The 19,693-nt window shown below is 35.5% G+C and overlaps 1 long non-coding RNA gene across 2 annotated transcripts in view; it reads left to right on the plus strand.

Moving 5' to 3' along the window:
- Positions 1-19,693, plus strand: part of LOC141492628 (uncharacterized) — a 48,686-nt gene that overhangs the window by 7,459 nt on the left and 21,534 nt on the right. The window contains exon 1 of one of the 2 annotated variants that reach the window (XR_012469993.1): positions 16,275-16,359. The exons of the other annotated variant lie outside the window; for it this stretch is intronic. This is a non-coding gene — a long non-coding RNA (uncharacterized LOC141492628). Of the gene's footprint in view, positions 1-16,274; positions 16,360-19,693 lie in introns of those variants that run through there. 2 annotated transcript variants of the gene reach the window in all.

Consider the following 19,693-nt stretch of genomic DNA (forward strand, 5'->3'; position numbering starts at 1 on the left):
GTACCTAACCTTAGTATTATTTTTGATTTTTCTCTGGAAGTCACACCTTTCACTCCATTTCACTCATTACTGCTCAGATAATAGACATTTGTAGAGTGCTTTATTGATGTCAATACACCTTAGAACATTATTCAATTATTCCTATTTTATAGATAAGGTTAAGAGAATTGTTCAAACTTATAAAGCTCTTCTGACTCCAAATCCAGAGCACTTTCTACTACCCCACAGCTGCTGTTCTCTCTTTTCATGCCTCTAAATTGGGGTTTCTTACTTTCAGTCTTCCCCTGCACTCGATCCACAGGACCACCTAGATTGACTGTTGCAATAGGCTTGATAAGAGATGATGAGGGCTTTTGTTGGGCAGGTGGCATGTCAGAGGAAAAACAGGGACATATATTCTATGAAAGTAAAATGAAAGACCTTGGTAATTCATTGAACATAGGGGCTAAGAGAGAGTGAAAAGTCAAGGATAACATGTAAGTTTGAGCCTGGGTGATAAGCAGGTTGGAGTGGTGAATTGGGGGAGAAAGATAATTGTTTTAGATTTAGACAGACCAGCATCTTATACCTCCTATAAGATTTATTCAAACTTCTGGTCCTATGCTTGTTATCCCTACCATGGACATCTTTTCCTCTGCCTGTCCAAATCCTGGGGTAACTAGATAGTGCCATATTGCATTGAATGCCAGACCTGGAGGCAAGAAGACTATTTGTGAGTTCAATTCTGGTTTCAGTTACTGTGTGGGGTAGATCCCTTCCTCTTTTTCATCTGTAAAATGAGCTGGGGGCATCTAGGTAGTACAGTAGATAAAGCAAGCAGGTCTTGGAATCAGGAAGACCAGAATTTGAATCCTGCCTCAGATACTTGTCACTTAACCCTACTTGTTTCACATCCTGGGTCATCTCCAAGACATCATGATTCCTATATGGCCAATGAACCCAGATGACTGGAGGAAAAAGTGAGGCTGGTGACTTAAGCATAGCAACCCCTCAAATTCATGTGCTTGTCAGGTCATCACCTCCCTGATGAACAAACCTAATTTTTAAAAAAATAAACTGGGAAGGAAATGGCAAACTAATCCAGTATCTTTGCCAAGAAAATCCAAAATGGGATCATGAAATGTTGAACAGAATTGAAAAATGAAAAAAAAAACTGAGGGGGCAGGGCCAAGGTGGCAGCATGAAGGCAGGAATTCCCGGAAACTCATTCCCCCCAAACTCCAAAAGCCATCAAATTGTGACTTTAGCCAAAATTTAGAGGGGTAGAACCCACAGAAAGACTGAGGGATACAATTTCCCAGTCCAAGACAACTTTCCATGGGAAAGGTTTGTTTCACCAGGATCATGGGCTGGAAAAAAAGCTGAAGCTGCAGCACAGCCCTGGGATCAACAGGAACAGCTTGAAGGGGTGGTGAGAGAACTCTGCCACACCAGAGTGAGTGCAGAGTAAGCACTGGCCTCAGAGCAGCCCTGTGGTGAGAACCTGCAGCAAGAATTTGGGAAGCCAACCTGCACATCCAGAGCACATTCTGGGGGTTGGGGGAGACTGCAGAAATATCTCTGCTTGCCCTGGGGCAAGACTCTGTTGTTTGCCTATACTCAGATCCAGGTTGCAGTTTGGGCTTCCATACCATGATAGTCTATCAGGGACTCTCCTCACAGCTTCAGAGCAGAGGGGAGGCCCCGTGGTCATCCACATATCAAAGCACAGGCAAGAAAACAGAGTCTCTCATAAAACCTTGGAGGAATTAAGGTCCCAGTGGGGTGGCCCCAAACACCCCTAATGCCTTGGAAGTGCAGCAAATCAGTCATAGGCTGAGGAAATGAGCAAACAAAAGAAAAAAATAATCTGACTATAGAAAATGACTTTGGTCCCATGGAAAATTCAGAAGATGACAGATGCAAAGCTTCTGTATTCAAAGCCTCCAAGAGAAATAGAAAATGGGTTCAGGCCATGGATAAGTTCAAAAAAGACTTTGAAAAACAAGGGAGGTAGAGGAAAAATTGGGAGAAGAAATGACTGCAATGCAGATGAATCATGAAAACCAAAACAGCAGTTTGGTGAAAGTAGTACAAAAAAAATGTTAAAAACCAGCTTAGGCCAAATGGGAAAAGCCACGAAAGGCAAATGAGGAGAATTCCTTAGAAAAGTAGAATTGGCCAGCTGGAAAAAAGAGATAAAAAGCTCTCTGAAGAAAATAACTCCTTCAAATGTAGAATGGAACTAAAAGAAGCTGATGATTTTGTGAGAAATCAGGAAGAAATAAAACTATTCCAAAAATTAGAAGGAAATGTGAAATATCTCATTGGAAAAAAGAACTGACCTTGAAAACAGATCCAGCAGAGAAAATTTAAAAATTATTGGGCTGCCTGAAATTCTTGACCAGAAAAAGAGCCTAGACTTCATTTTCCAAGAAATAACAGCAAAATTGCCCTGAGATCCTAGAAGCAGAATTTGGTAAAAGAGAAATTGAGGGAATTTATCGATCATCTCCTGAAAGAGATCCCAAAAGAAAAACTTACAAGGAATATAGCCAAATTCCAAAACTTCCAAGTCAAAGAGAAAACACTAAAAACTTCCAGAAAAAAACAATTCAACTATCATGGTTATATAGTCAGGATTACACAGGATCTGGCAGCATCTACATTAAGGGCTCACAGGGCTTAGAATAAGATCTTCCGGAAGGCAGAAGATCTTGGTTTACAACCGAGAATCAACTACCTAGCAAAACTGAACATGCTCTTTTAGGGGAAAAGACGGATTTTCAATGAAACAGGGAACTTTTAAACTTTCCTATTGAAACAACCAGAGCTGAACAGAAAATTTGATCTCCAAGTAACAGGACTCAGGTGAACCAGAGAGGGGGTGGAAGAAAAGGACTCATTATGAGGAACTTAATGATGTTGAACTGTTTGTATTCCTGCATGGGAAGAAGATACTGATAACTCATATGAACTTTCTCATAAGAATAGTTAGAAGGAGCATATATAGACAAGGAACAGGAAAGAGCTGAATATAATCGTATAATATAGTAAAAAGGAGTCAATGGGTGATAGTGGAAAGTACTGGGAGAAAGAGAAAGGAGAGGAAGAAGGGGCTAAGATATTTCACATAAGGAAAAGGTTTTTCAATGGAGTGGAATGGGAGAAGGCAAGGGGGAATGCACGAGCCTTTGTTCTCATCAGAAATGGCTCAGAGAGGAAATAACATACACACTTAATAGGGTATAGAAATCTATCTTACCTCTAGAGAAAAATGAGAAGAAAGGGATGGGATAAGGGGGAATGGGGGGGAGGAAAGGTGGGGAGCAGGTGACAGAAGAGAGGGAAGATCATTGGAGAGGGTACTCATACAACACACTTTTGAAAAGGGACAGGATGAAAAGAGAGAGAGAATAGAATAAATGAGAGTGTGAAGGAATAGAGTGAAGGTAAATATAGCTAGTAATAGTAACTGTGGGAAAAATAATGAAGCAACTTCTTTGGTGGACTTATGATAAAGAAGGCAACTCATCCCAGAGACAGAGTCATTGGAATCTGACCACAGACTGAAGTACATTTTTTTTCTCTTTCACTATTCTTGAGGTTTCTCATCATCTTGCGGGGGGGGGGGGGGGAGAGGGACTTTATGTTTACTCTCATAACAAGATTATTGTAACATAAATAAACCAAAAAAAAAAAAATTAAAGGAGGGAAAAAAATCCAAATCCTACCCTTAGCCTCTAGTCCCATCTTTCTGAACCCTTTTTGGATTTCTCTGTTAGTATGATTACTTTTACAAGAAATTCTGTCTCAGATTGTAATCTGGAGGGCAGAAACTATTTTAAGTTTTATTCTGCACAGTGCTAGATATATAAACTTTAAGGAATAGTTGTCAGTTTGAAGTTCTGGGGATTTTCCCTAAGCTTCCAAATTGGTCAAAGGATGACCATGCCCTCTGTATAACTTGTGCCTCTCAGGTTTAAAACTAAACTGTATGGGTCATCCTTAACCCTTTGTCAACGTTCATATTGAAGTTTTCACTTTTGCTTATGAAGCACTTATCAACAGTGTCCTTTATAATAAGGAAGGAGATATATAAATAAAAAAGGGGCATAGTTCTAACATTCATATGTTTAGTATGATTTGACAGACTAGCCTTCATCAGGTCATTCTGCTTAAAAAATGCAAAGAGAGTGACCTTTAAATTCTACACTTTCACTTTGTTTTGTGATCTCATACACCTCCCTTTGCAAACTTGTTCAAAGATGTTCCCCATGGCCATTTCATTCTAACTCAATTGTTAAAGCAGTTGTCAGATTGGACATTAAGGTGACCCTCCTCCCCAAATATTTCTGATACATTGTCTATTTAGGGACTTAGCTAGACTATATTTCTAAGGCTTTTAATAAATGGTAAGAATGGTAGTTCAGTCTCTTTCACTCTCAATTCTAAATTCAGCCTTACTGCAGTAGCCATTTTTTTCTAAAACACAACTCCAATGTTGTATGGATTGTTTGGGAAGTAAAGGAAACAATGTGTTGGATTTTCATTTTCTAGGGACATATTCTCAAAGTACTGGTACTTCCAGCTTTTCTAACTGGTAGTTAGACTAGACTTTAATGATGACAAACCTTTGGGCAGGGCCTTATTGTGTCATTATTGTCCATTCCATATTCGGTTCTATTCACTGCTGTGACGCTGAAAGATTAGTAGTCAAACAGATTATTTAGAAAGATAGCATTAAATTTCTATTCTTCCTATGGAGACTTGGCAGTGTAATAGTTGCCAAAAGTTGAGTTATCTCTGTGAGGTCTTGCCTTTCATTATGTTGCCTTTATTATGAAAAGTTTTAAAACAGGAAACTATTTCTGGAATCAGGGAGGCAAAGTTACTGCCATCCTAATCATAGTCATGTTTTAACAAGCCCAATCTAAAACTTTTTGCAGAAGGGTACTGCCTTAATCAGGGCAACTGCAGCCTCACCTCTGAGCTGTACAAACACTTTAATAATTATTTACTGCATCAAAGATGCGTGTATACTCTGTAAATGGAACTATGGTGTTGTCAAGATCCTTGAACTATATATCATTAAAGTATTATATTTGAATAATGTTGATATTTAATGTAAAAACCACCTCATTTATTGGTGTCCAGTTTAGGTCCCCAAGTGGATACTGAAAGCCATAACCCTAGAAATGGATGGCCTATGTTTCTGAAAACTGTCTTCATTTATGGGACATTGTCAAAAAGAGACTATAAAACTCATGCAATTTAAGAGTTGTTGCTTTATGTCTGGGGTGTTATTAGATTGAAAACCTTGAAAATCTTTTTAGTCATTTAAGTCAACAGAAACAAAGCTATTAAATGCAAAAGTGACTCTAGTTGACTCATCTTTCTAATTTACTTACAAAATGAGTATTCCACTTTATCACTGTTAGAAGATTTGATAAATTAACCCCCCAATTTTAATTTGGATAGGGTGGGGGATGAGTAATTCAAAACAGTATATAGTCTAAACCAAATGGAAGATTGTCTACTCTCTGCTTTTTCTTATAACGTGGAGACCCATCCCAAACCACCTGCTTAGGAAAGTTAAGCCTCCTTTAGAATTTCTCTGTACCATTTAGAGCAATTTAGCTTTTGGAGAATTAAAAAAAAACAGACTATGCTCAAATATAAATAGAATTGTGATTAAATGGAACTTTAAAAAAATAATGATTTAGCAAATCCAAATGGAAATTTACATAAAGGGTCTATAATTCAAACTGAGGCAGCTTCTCTCCTCCCCCACATTTTATTGCAAGTGTGCTGAGAATAAGTATATGATTTCCCAGAATCAAAGTACAGTATGTGTCAAGACTTCAGAATCTACAAATCAATATGCAGAAGTAGATTAAAGAATGGTTTGCCAAATTAGACTTGATCTGAACCATCTTACTTCCTAATGCTATTCATTTTTTTAGTACTAAAAAGAAAATCTTTAGAACCTCTGTGTAAATTCTGGACTTACCTGATTATACTGGTGTTTATATTTAGGAAGATCTTGACATTTAGTGAAATTAGCCTTTTCTGAAATATCACTGCAACCTAGAATTCCTAATAAAAAGTCCAAGAATTATATTTAAAAGCATTGTAATTTATTTTTCAACAAATATTAATTTCTGTGAGAAATAAAAAAAACAACAGAAAAAGATTTTCCAAAGGAAATCAATTGAGTAAATTGAAAGGCACAAGATCCTAATTATATATTCCACATTCATAAATGCATAAATCTATAGCTGGGAAGGACCTTAGAATTCATCTGGTCTTCCTCATCATAAAGTTTACAAAGGACACATATAAGAGGAGGACTTCTTTTTTTTTACATGTCTTAAATGGGGGATTGAATTTAGGAGTCAGGAATATATGACTTCAAATCCTCCCTCTAAAGCTTATTATGATCCATGAGCAAGCCACTTTGCTTTTTGCATCTCAGGTTTTTCATATGTAAAATGAAGGGATTGTCCCTGATGGGACGAACCCCATAATTCACATAAATTCAGAGTTGTGTACAATGTGAGTTACACCAATAAATATTTTAAAAATATTCAGTTCATTTCAAATACATATGTTGGAAGAAATTTATTTCTCAAAGAGTGTATCTGAAAACAAAGGATAAAAAAATCAAATGATAAATTTTGGCACATAAATTGGGCCTAGAAACAGTGCTTCTGTAAAAACTAAATTCCCCACTGCTCTTCAAGCCCCAAATCTATGATTCTAAGAATATTTGGCCCTGAATGAAGCCCCTAAGACTTCAGTTCCTGTGACACTGTCCATCTTGGGCACAGGATGACTCCAACAGAAGGGCAACGGAAACCTAAGAGGAGAAGGGATCATTGTAGAGTTGGGCACAGGATGGACAATAGCAATGCAGCCAGCTTGCCAGCTGCCCAGAACCAACAGGAGAGAACCAGAGAAAGAGAGAAGTCCTCCCGCTGTGATTGGGCAGAAATCAGAATGTGGCAGATGCTATGCAGGAATCCAGAGATTCAGACATTGCATGAGTGAATCTTCTTTCCCACTTTTCCATCCAACCATACTCTTCCCTCCCCAGAGAACTGGTCTTAAAAAAGGAAATTGTTTCCCACACTCTGCATTTGGAATGAGACCCTAATCTTCAGAAAGTGTACTTATACATTGTTTTCTCTCCTCCCCAGCTAATTGAAGTAGTCCCAATTGTTTCACCTGCTTAAATGTTTGTCTGTTCTATTAGCCTGGTGTGATAAATTCAGATAATTTTAAAGGTTACTCAGGGAGTTTGAGCCAAGTGAGATATATTTGTCATCCAAAATACTCCATGCTGAACTCACAGATCCCATGAATCCAGAACTGAATGTAATGTAGGCTATACCAATAAAAAATTAAAACATTTAAACTTAAATTAAATTAAAACATTAAAAATTTTAAAATTTAATTTCAAAAACATGTCAAAAATCTCAGAGATTGACCTTATCAGTGCAGGTATTCCCTCCACCAAGGCAAGCTAAATTCCGGTAGATCTTTTTTTTTAATTTATTTTATTTTTAAATTCCCAGACCCCAGTCTCATGCAAAAGCAAGTTTCAAAATTTACTTCCAAAACCTTGGGTTCCAAATTCTCTTCCTTCTTCCCATCCCACTCCCCCTATTGAGAAAGCAAGCTACTTGATAAAAATTAAAAATGTGTAGCCATGAAAATCTTAAAAGACAATATTCTTAAGTTTCTGAAAAAAATCTGTCACCTAATAAGCTCTGGTTTTGAACATTTCCACAATGAGCTGGTCCTCAGACAACTACTATACAGTTAGTTATTTCTGGAACTATTAATAGTAACTGTTTATACATTTTTTAAGGTTTATAAAGTTCTTTCTTTGCAACAGCTCTATGAGGTAGGTAGTAAGTATAGAAAGGTTAAGCTACCCAGATAAGAAGTGGCAAAACAAAGATTCAAATACAGATTTTCTGACTTAAAACTTCATGATCTTTCTTGTCAAAATTACCTCAATTTTCTCTTTAAAGTTAAACCTTTGCAGTTTCATGGAATCTACTAAAACCTGGACTCCACTCTGGCAACAATGGGACATCAGACCAGAATATACATGGTAGCTCTTTTCAAATATCACTGGGGGGGGGGGGGGGGGGGGCTAGGTGGCGCAGTGGATAAAGCATCGGCCCTGGAGTCAAGAGGACCTAAATTAAAATTCGACCCCAGACACTTAATAATTACCTAGCTGTGTGGCCTTGGGCAAGTCACTTAACCCCATTGCCTTGCAAAAACCTAAAAAACAAAACAAAATAAAACAAATATCACTGGGAAATGGGATAATAACTGACTTTTACATAGTGCTTCACACACATTATTAGGTAGATAGGAAGCACATTGGTAGAGTACTAATCCAGGAATTAGGAAGAAACAAATTCAAATCTAGCCTCAGTTATTTAACTAGTTGGGAGCCTGGGCAAAGTACATAACCTCTGTCTTCCTTAGTTTCCTCATCTGTAAAATGAGCATAATAGTATCTGCCTCCCAATGTTGGTGTGAGGGTAAAATGAGATATTTTTAATGCACTTTGCAAACTAGATTAATTTTTATTATCTCTTGTAGGTTTTATAACAACTGTGTGTAAAGTAGAGGCACCATAAATATCATTATAAAATGAGATAACACAAAGTGTTTTATAAACCTTAAAGTACTCCATAAATTATTTTTGGCCCTATTTCACAATGAGGAAACTCAGGCAGAGAAAAGTTAAATTATTTCCTTATAGTTACATAAGACAGAACCAGGATTTAAATCCTTTTTCTCTTTTTTACTTCCCCTTTATATATTATTGTCTTTTACCATGACGATAAATAACTCTTTGGAAGAAGGGATCCTCTTGCTTATTTGTAACTGTATCCTCAGTGTTTAATATAGTGTCACATAGTAAGTTCTTGTTAAATACTTTATGATGAGATGAAAAACCAAAAAAAAAATGAATTCTGCAAAACTCAGAAACTCATTTAAAAGATCCAGACAAAAGGAATTTTGATTCCAAAGAAATGCACATGTGATTCCAACCTTGCAATTGTTTATGAAAGAATCAGTTACATTAAGGAAGTATCAGCAACTGCTCCCACTGCTCCCACGAATATCTTTTCTTGGCTGGGCTTTCTCCTGTGCTCAGTAAGCACTTTTATAAACAGAGCTTCTTCAACCATCACCACAATCTCATATAGCTTACAAAAGAGATGATTAACTCAATGAGCAGTGAATAGACATCTCTGCTAAAAGTTTTGAAAAGTTATAGGACTATTTGCCTGTCCCAACCTAATCAAAAGCTTTATGGGTGGTTCCAGAGAAACATGACACTTTGGGGATTGTTGTGTAGAAAGTTTAAATATGTACTTGCATGCTCTAGATGATAATATGGAAGAAAATCTTAGCATATATGAAAAATCTCATCTTTGCTGACTGATCTAGTTTTTTAGTTAATGAGAGATTTTTTTTTAGTACATATAATTCATATTCATTTATGGGAAGTTGTTGAGAATCATAATTCACCAATCACATAAAACTTTGGTAAAGAAAGATGATGATGTCAAACTATCTAAACAAGTCATTTTAAAATTAATCAGCATAATTTATCGGAGAATAGCTGAACAAGTTTTGGTATAAGAATGTAATGGAATACTATTGTGCCATAAACAATGACAAGTAGGAAGATTTCAGAAAAAAACCTGGAAAGACTTACATGATCTGATGCAAAGTGGAGTAAGTAGAACCAGTATAACATTATACCCAGTAACACTAAAATTTTACAGCGATCAATTATGAATAATTTAGCTCATCTTGGCAATACAATGATCCAAGATGATTCCAAAGGATTCATAATGGAAAATGATGTCCATATCCAGAGAGAAAATTGATGGAATCTGAATGCAGAATGAAGGATACTATTTTTCACTTTACCAGTTTTTGTGTTTTTTTCTCCTTTTGGTCTGTTTCTTTTTTCACAGCACAATGAATATGGGAATATGTTTTACATGATTGCACATTTATAATCTTTTTAAAATTCATACCTTTATAGGAAGGGTAGGGAGAAAATCTGGAACTCAATTTTAAATGAATGTTAGAAAATTGTCTTTACATGTAATTGGAAAAAATACTATTAAAAATAAAAATAAAATTAATCAATAGAGAATCTAGTATTTAATAAGTAAATCAACATAGCCTGATAATCTTTTATTGTACTTTCAGTATAGTTTTTATGTTTTATGTTATATATGGATATATCATATTTTCAGTTTGGTTATTTTCTGAGGGTTATTATTTCTGAGGTATATTATTTTCTGAAGGTAGCTTATTATTTATTTTAACTTTCTAAAATAGAATTTCAAATCAAGGACTAGCACAAGTATAATACAATGGAAATAGGCCTGGAATTCAGGGGACCTGGGTTCAAATTTCTCTCTGCCACTTAACTGCAAATCTTCACATCTCTGGGTCCCAAATTCTTCCTTTTTAGAAAAAGGGTAGAACCTAATGACTTCTAGAGGCCTTCTCACTCTAAAGCTCTGATTCCCTCATAATAAAACCAATCCAGCAATATTTTTAAAGTCATTGGTTCTTGCCACTTTGTGTATTGATTTTACTTTGGTGATGCAATGGATAGAGGACTGGACCTGGAGTCAAGAAGACCTGTGTTCAAATCCTGATTCAGATACTTCCTAGCTCCGTGATTCTAAGCAAGTCACTTTGGTTTTTTCCTCATCCATAAAATGGGGATAATAGCACCCCCCTCCCAGAGTTGTTATGAGGAACAAATGAGATAATAATTATAAGATACTTAGCAATAGTGCCTGACTGATAGTAGGCCCTAAAATAAATGCTAACTATTATTATGATTACTTTATTTTCTTATGGGCACACAGCTTTTTATCTGGCAGGAAAATTTTTATCTGTTATTTTTTCAAAAGCAAAGTCACAACATTACCTCATAACTTTACTCAGAAGGAGGGGAAGAAGTTGATGTTTACTTTGAGATCAAACCTTCGCATTATTAAAAATCATGTTTTCAATACTTAAAAGACTCTAAAAGAATTCTTTGTTGAAAAGATAACTCTTTTAGCAATTCCCTGGGGTACTAATGATTCACCTCTCTCGGAGTTTGTTCTTTGTTAATATTTTAAGGGCTGGTATTCTTGGGTTCTTAAGGCAACTGCCCTCTTCCCTCATTCAATACATTATCACACACCTAACCCATATTTATGTGCTATTTGAATGTGTACAAAGCATTTTCCTTTCCATTATTTTGTGAAGTTGTCCCAAGTTTACAGATGAGGCTCTACCAAGGGTTAGACACTGATAAGAGCCAGAGCTCAAAACCTGACCACTTCACTCAAACCACTGCTTTCTCCCCCCATATCAATATATCAATCTGACTTTAACCACAACTTGTTGATACCTCTCATTTAGAAAAGGTCAAATAAAGATCAACTTTAAAAATGCCACTTGGTTATTCAGTGGAAAACTCACTTTTCCTAAGTATTATCCTAATTATACTAATTATTTAGAGATAAAGATGAAGAACATGAGATCAACCACTTACAAAAATCTAAAAGAAAGGAGTGGATGTTAAAAGAGATAATTAAATTTGTGGGTTGGAAGCTGCTCCTTTCTTCTTTCTGACTGAACAGTGTGTATAGTACTTTTTAAGTCATATCAATTCTATTTCTTTATGCTACGTGTGCTGCAGATTTGAATTTAAATAACAAGTTATCTATGGGACAATGAACCTGTTAGAGATCATTTGGTGTCTATAGGCTTTTAGTGTTATGTTAATATGATTCATTCAATATTTATTAATCCCCTATAAAGTGCACTATATTTTTCTAGGGGCTGAGGAAGATTTCCTTCAAGGACCTTACCCTCAAGTAAATAAGGTAGTTAGAGAGAAGTCTGTAGAGTCCAAGTTGTGAATGTGAGGTAAAATAGGGCTGAAATCCCTCCTTAAAGAGTGTTTGGGGTAGGCAGTTACCAATAAGGAGAATGAGAACAGAGAGTACAGATTTCTTCAGGGGGGTGATGGAGAGGCAAGCCATACCTTCAGCATATCTGAATTAACCTTGTAAATATTCTTTGTTTCTTTCCCTTCTCAGGGGTTGCCTTGAAAGATAAGGAGAGCAACTTATCCATTTTTGTCCACCTTGTGCTCCTTTCCTCACCTTTTCCCATGAGGAATGCACACAATGTGCTAGAGACCTTTCTTGCTTTCTCCCAGCATTGAAAGTTTTTTCATGGTGTATCACTCTGGTTGTCCACTTTTCATCCCTTGTTCTCACCACTTAACTTTCCTACCTACTATTTCTGTCTTATAATTATTTGATGCCAGCCATTGCTTCTCTTTATTGGCTATATGTTGTAGTATGCTCACATCTATCATGTATCTTTCCATTGTCCTCTATATCATGCTCCTCTTTTGATCTTCAGAGGAAGTGGTGTTCCAAGTATTGTGTTCATACAATTACACTAATAAAAAAGTGGATCTTTTCTGGGATGGAAAGACTGGGAATTTTGCAATTTCCCCAAACAATTTAGCCTTCTCTTTCTTTCTTCATAACTTTGAGTCCAGCTGTTTTGATTAAGAATATCACTGTTTAAAAATGGACTTGACAGATATATGATATAGAGAAACTTGTATTTATCCATCTTTATATATATATATATATATATATATATATGTGCATTTCTTGCAAAAGCAAGGTAAAAGCTTGGTTTTGACTGAAAGCTAGCATTGTAATAGCAAAATTCTCTTTTTTATGTTGTTTTTACTGTTGTATTATAATAGAATTCAATTATATTGAAGCATATTATTAAGTATGATTATAGTATATTAATAGTCTAATATTTATAGTATTGTCATAGCAGTGTAGTGAAATGTTGGGTTTCAGTGTCTTCCTTTTTGGTACCTTCCTTTGAAGTATTTAAATGGAATTCCATTCCTCTAAACCAAATTCTTCCTTTCCATATTTCAAGGTCCATATTATCTAGGAAATTTTATCTAATTAACCCCACCCATTTCTTAAACCACAAATGCACTCTTTGACCTATTTTTTCCCCTGTAACATACTTGCCTAATTATCATATTTACTGGCCCATACTTCATGAACCTTAATTTACCTATTATGTCTCCACTATTAAACTGGGAGTTTTTTGAAAACAGACATTTTCAGACTATGGAGACATAACTTGCTAGTTGCAAGTCCATGAGCAAGCCTCTTTACTTTTCTAGACACATTTTCCCTTCTGGAAGTGGGGATGATAATCAGTTAACAGGTAATTAATTATTAGTCACCTGCTATGAGCCAGACATTATGTTGAGTTCAAAGTTAAAAAAATAGTTTTGGCCCTCAAGGGGCTTATATTTTACCAAGTGAGACAGCAGACACCTTAATAAGTATATATGAAATAAATATTGGGTGAAAGGAAGGCACAAGCAGATAAAAGGATCAGAAAATGCTTTATGTTGAAGATGCATGAGCAGTGGTTTGAATAAAACTAGGGAGTCTAAGAGGTGGAGATGAGGCAAGAATGCATTCCAAGCTTTCGAGACAGATTACTGTAAAGGTAAAGAATTGGTGGGTGAGTGATGTATTTGAGGAAAAGCAAGAAAGCTTGGCTACATTATAGCATCTGAGAGGGAGGGAATATGTAATAAAATTGAGATCAGGTTGTGAAGGACTTTACAAATCAGAGGAGATAATGTTTGATTCTAGAGGCAATGATGAACCTTCATAGTTGGTTGGAGTTATGTTTTGGATGTGCACTTCAGATTTGTGCTTTAGGAAATCATTTTTGGGAGCTCCACCAAGGATAGATTGAAGAGGAAGGGAGATTAATTAGATGAGAGCTAGCATAAGTCTTAACTAACTTGGTGACTGTGAGTGAAGAGGGGAGAGATGTGAGAGATGTTGTGAGGGATGAAGCATAAAAATTTGGAAACTTCTGGGGGTATAGGACTGAGTGTTAGACTATATATTCTCCAAAGTCCCTTCAAACTCTGAGATTTTGTGATGACTGAGCCTTAATGAATGATTAAATTTTAATTAATAAGAGAAAAAGGCAGAGGGCATTGGATAGCTTGAATAAAACTTATGTCAGGAATAATTTTGAGTTAACTAGAGATTTGGGAAAGTGAGTAGTAGGAGATAAGACTGGAAATTTAGGTTGGAACCAAATTGCTGAGGGTTTTGGATACTTGGCTCCTTCAAGCTAAAGTTTTAAGGTTTTGGAGAAGAGAGTGAATGACTGACCAAAGTAGTAGCTTAAGAAGATTAAGATAAGACTATGGGGGGCAGCTAGGTGGCACAGTGGATAGATCATCAGCCCTGGGATCAGGAGGACATGAGTTCAAAGCCAGCCTCAGGTACTTAATAATTACCTAGCTGTGTGACCTTGGGCAAATCACTTAAACCCTCTGCCTTGCAAAAACCAACAAATGAATTAAAATAAAAAAGGTAATACTATGGTAAACAGATGGGAGAGGAGAGGAATGAGAGGAAAGGAGATCAATTCAGAATCTTTTATATAATTTGAAATTAAAATGATGCTATGAGATGAGTGTTAGGGAATGAAAGGAAACGAAAGAATATAAGAAAGGAATTGAAAAATGAACAAGATTTAATATTTCAAACAGAGGTAGAAACAAGAAGAGTTATGAAGATTATTCAAAATTTTTGAGACCATGTGACTCACAGAAAGATGGCACCATGAACAAAAATGGATGTTATAGTAGAAAGGGTTCTTCATTTGGGGACAGATGACCTGAGTTTGAAATCCAGTTTTGAGATTCATCTATGTGACCTTGGGCATATCCCTTTAACTTTCAGGGCCTCAGTTTCTTCATCTGTAATTAACAGTCATAAACCCAGGGGAATGGGAGGTTTTTCTACTCCTTTTCCATTAAGGAGACCATCTTCTCCAGTCCCACAGAATGCATCTAGACTACTGAGTTTAGACCCTGGTTATTAAGAAGGATTGAGAGCCTTTTCTCCTACTCTTCTCTTTGTTATATTATCATCATTATGGGGAGACCCTAGAGAATCAAAAGCTTAGCCTTGAATTCATTTTCTCTAGGGTACTATGGTGGTAGTGTAACACTGCCTTTCAGGCAGTGAGGACCAGGGTGACTTGTGTTACACAGGTGTGATTGGGATAGTCTGTGAGAACATGATGAAGTAGGAAATGAAGTTTCATGCTCAGGATTCAGCTGGTATTCTAGTTACAAAGTAGAATAATACAAAATAAGACAGAAAAAGTAGAAGCCAGATTACTGGAGGCCTTAAATGCCAGACTGAGAAGTTTGCATTTTATCCTACAGGAATTGAGTTCTTTTAATAAAAACTGATTTTTCCACATTCAAGGATATCTAAAGTGAAAAAATATATAATAAAATCTCTAACAGGGAAACATTTTGCATTTAGAGACACACTACCTGGAAACCAGTTTGTTTTGTTAGCTTAATTAATGGATGATACAATATTATTACTAGAGCAAGTCTCTACCAGCTAGGTTATTTTCCCCCATGGTAAAGCTCTATTTCATGCAGAAACAACAAAACGTAACATTCTGAGGTCTAGATCATGACTGGGTGATTCTCTTTATATATTGTAATTAACAGTCAAAGCCATGACATTTATGATAGAAGTCACCTTCAGTGTAAGCCCCTTAAGCTTGATAATAATAGTTGGCATTTACATAGCATTTTAAAGTTTTCAAAGCACTTTACAAATATTATTTTAATCTCCCAACTCTGGGAGGTAGTTATTATTATGCCCACTTTTACAGGTGAAGAAACTGAGGTTAAATGACTTTCCTGCAATCACACGACTAGTAAGTATCTTAGGCTGAATTCGAGACCCTACTGCTCATTTCATTGTACCTAAGAGGGTAACTGGTGGATGGGCACGCTGAAATCACATATTCTTCAGTCACCTGCAAGAATTCTGGAGAGTCACCTGAATGAGAGAGTGGATTTAGTAAGAAGAATTAAGTAGCATAGACAGACTGAAGCCATAAATACACAAATTTCCTTTTTTTTTTTTTTAATGAGGCTTAATGTATTAGATCATAAAAGCTGTAAAAACCAAATTACCTCATGTGGATATTTTTGGTTCATTTACTCTATGTCTAATGCTATTGCTAATTAGCCATATCTTCTCTGTTCTGCACGGGTAAAAGTGGTTTTTGAACTGAAGCATAGACTCTTAAAGAGCATCCAAGAGGCACAGTGGAAAGAACACCAGACCTGAAGTCAGCAAGAATTTTCCTGAATTCAAATCTAGGCTCAGCCACTTACTAGCTGTGTGACACTAGGTAAGTCACTCAACACCGTTTGCCTCAGTTTCCTCATCTGTAAAATGAGCTGGAGAAGGAAATGACAAACCACTCCAAGAGTTTTTACCAAAAGAAAACCCCAAATGGGATTATAAAGAGTTGGACAAGAATGAAAACAGCGGTACAACAAAAACAATTTAGATGCTTATATTTGCTCCTATTAAAAATTTTTTCTTATTTGATTTGACCATCATGCTAGCTAACTTTTTTTTTCATGAAAAACCTTGGGATCCATTTAATTTTAGAATTTCTGACTGTTTTGTCTTCTCCTTTTCCTATGATTTATGAATGTCAATTTCTTGTCCATCTAATTTTCATACCTTGGTTTCCCCTTCTACTTTCCACCTCTCCTTCCATTCTCATCTAAGATCTCTGTCTCTGTCTGGATCACTTTCTGGAATGCCTGTTCTATTATTAACATGTATTTATCCTAGATTTCTTTCTCTCATATCTTTAGACACTTTATGGTAGTCACTATTTCTTTTTTGTCCTTTAATATATTAAGCAGGAGTCAATATAGTCCTTATTTCTTCCTACCACTTCCCTTCCATACTCTGCTGCAATCATTTCTCAGCAGTCCCTTTTCTTTAGGAATCTTACTTGCCCAGATGAGATGCTGACTTCCAAATCTCAAGGAATGGACTACCTGGCATATAATCTTCCTCATTACCCCATTCCCTGCCTTCTTCCTTGATAACTTTAGTATGTCTGTGTATGTCCCTTAAAAACACCTTAATCATTCAGCTTCTGAGTCTTTTAACCTTTATAATCTCTTCTTTCATATTCTGTCAACTACTCACAAAGGCAATACTATCCTCGACTTGATCATTGCTCCAAACTGTGCTACTTCCTTGATGTCAAACTTTGAAATTACCCACTTTGGCAACAATCTCCCATCTTTCCATTTTTTTTTCCACTTTTGTCTTTTGCTTAAAATTGTTTTCCATATTAACTGTAAATGCCAGTCCTACTAGCCTTCTCTGTTCTTTCATTCTATTATTCCTGCTCTGCTGGTAGAGATGTCACATAATAATACAAACTTCATGCTTTGGATCACCCAAAGAGCAATGAAATGATCCCTCAAAGGGGGCATGAATAGACAATAATACATTAACAATGAAAAAATTAATTAGAAAAAACTGTGCAAATGATTTTATCATCAGAGAGCTGGGTAGTCATAAAAAAGGATGGCCACTTTATATTTTAATTACATATATATTATAATAAATTGAGCAAATATATGAACAGATAACTTTACATATATACAAATTCTTTACATATGTAAACATACATATTGAACAATATGTAATTATTTGTTTGTATGGTATTAAATTTTATATTTACATACATATACACATAGGTGTGTGTATATATATTATATATATATGTATACACACACACATATATGTGTGAATGAAATAAATTACAAGCAAGGGATAGAAGGACAGTCTATATGCTCTATTGATAACCTAGCAATCTCAGGAGAACTAGAGGAAGGCCCCCAGAAAGGTTCCCTGTGGAAGAGTTACCAAAGCTCCTGTCAAGACAATAAATGAGTTGATATCTGCAGCATTAGAGGGAATATACAAATCAGTGCAATCACAGATTGCCAAAGAATCCAGTTGAACAAGAAAACTAACTTCTGAGAAAATTTTGCCATTAAATGTTCTGAGTTACTTAATTCATCATAAATAATTTATCAGGACGTGCTTCCAAAGAATTATGTATCTTTTAAGATGAACATTTATTGAATACTAAAGTGTAAATGATCTTATTTTAATTCATCAAACAAAAGTAACCTATATGTAAGTAAATTTAATTTTAATGAATTTTACATTTAATTTTAAATTAATCAAAAAAACCAAGCAAATTTATTTTGAATATATGAAGTTAAAATGTAAGATACCAAAAATAATTTTGAAGGTATTAGGGTATACTTGAATACATTCTGTATCTGCTGTCCCTTTGCTATCATGCTCGAGCATACTTGTTCTCAAACCCACATTCCTGAAATGCTTTTCATTTTCAGTCAACAATTGTTGAATTCATTAATTGGAAAGATGACCAAGAAGTTTCAGGAAAAATGATTAAGTATGTCCTTCTGGATTCAATCCAAGTAACATAGCTGATCCTGCTAGGCAGAACCTATTTAACAAATGTGATTCATCACTGAGATGCATAGTCTTGGTGTTCTCCTAAATTCATAGCTACTTCAAGAGTCTCAAAAGCACTGCTGCAAATGAGTTTTTTATATTCTTCCTATTATTGAGACTTTGCCCTTTTTATTAAAGATGCTGAGCCCAGTCTCTGTGATTTTCAATAGAATTCCTATTCTATTAGGAATTAGCCAAGAGTCCTCAGACTCTTAAGTCTTTTCTGGGTAGATTTAAAGGGGGTGTCTGTAAAATTGATTGGAGAAAAAAATATATCTTTATTTTCACTAACTTTTATAGTACTATATATTTTATATATTTTATTCTGAAGAGGAAGTCATAGATTTCACCAGACTTCCAAAGGAGGTTCATGATGCAAAGAAGGTTAAAGAGCCTTTAAAAGTATAGCTACAGTTTCTTGACAGAATCAAAGAATTTGTAGGAAAAAGTGGGGCTGATAAATTAAAATAAAACCATTTCACCTTTTGATGAGTGATAAAATTCAAACTTTAGAATAAAATTGCACATTAATTGGCTACAAAGGTCCTACAAATGATGTTCAACCTGCTTCAAGATTGATGTAGACCACTGCAAAGTGCTGGCTAACAAAGCACTGGACATTACTAAATCATGATTTGAATATTTCTCTCCTCTGGTGCCTTTAATGCTTAGCATGCACTCAGGGACTATTGATTGGTTTCTTTAAATTTAAGATTTGCTGTTTATTTTTTGTTTGGGGTGATTTTTTTTTCCATTATGGAAGTTGCCTCTGGAATTTTATGTAATAACAGTCATTGCCGGTAATGTGTCCAGTTGGCTTAGTACAATGGAACATTGTTCCCTCAGTGAATGATTTTCCCCCACAAGTATTAGATTCATTTCTTAAAATTGAACAAAAGCCAGAGGCTCACAGGTGCAATATAAACCTCACTTACATAGCTTTTTCAAAGTTTGGTTACCTAGACAATGCTGTGAAATGTTTAATACAAATTTCAATTAAAATAAGTTAAGTTTAAATTTGAAATAACAAGTCAAAGATTTCCTTTGTCAATTGTTAAGATAACTAGCTTTTTAAAAAAATTCTAGTTTTAAAATAAAATCATTTATACCAAAGTTGTTCAGTTTTAATTGGATTTTATTTTTGTCACAATCAAGCTGAG

This window comes from Macrotis lagotis, chromosome 7, assembly GCF_037893015.1.
Source record: "Macrotis lagotis isolate mMagLag1 chromosome 7, bilby.v1.9.chrom.fasta, whole genome shotgun sequence".
NCBI lineage: Eukaryota > Metazoa > Chordata > Mammalia > Peramelemorphia > Peramelidae > Macrotis > Macrotis lagotis.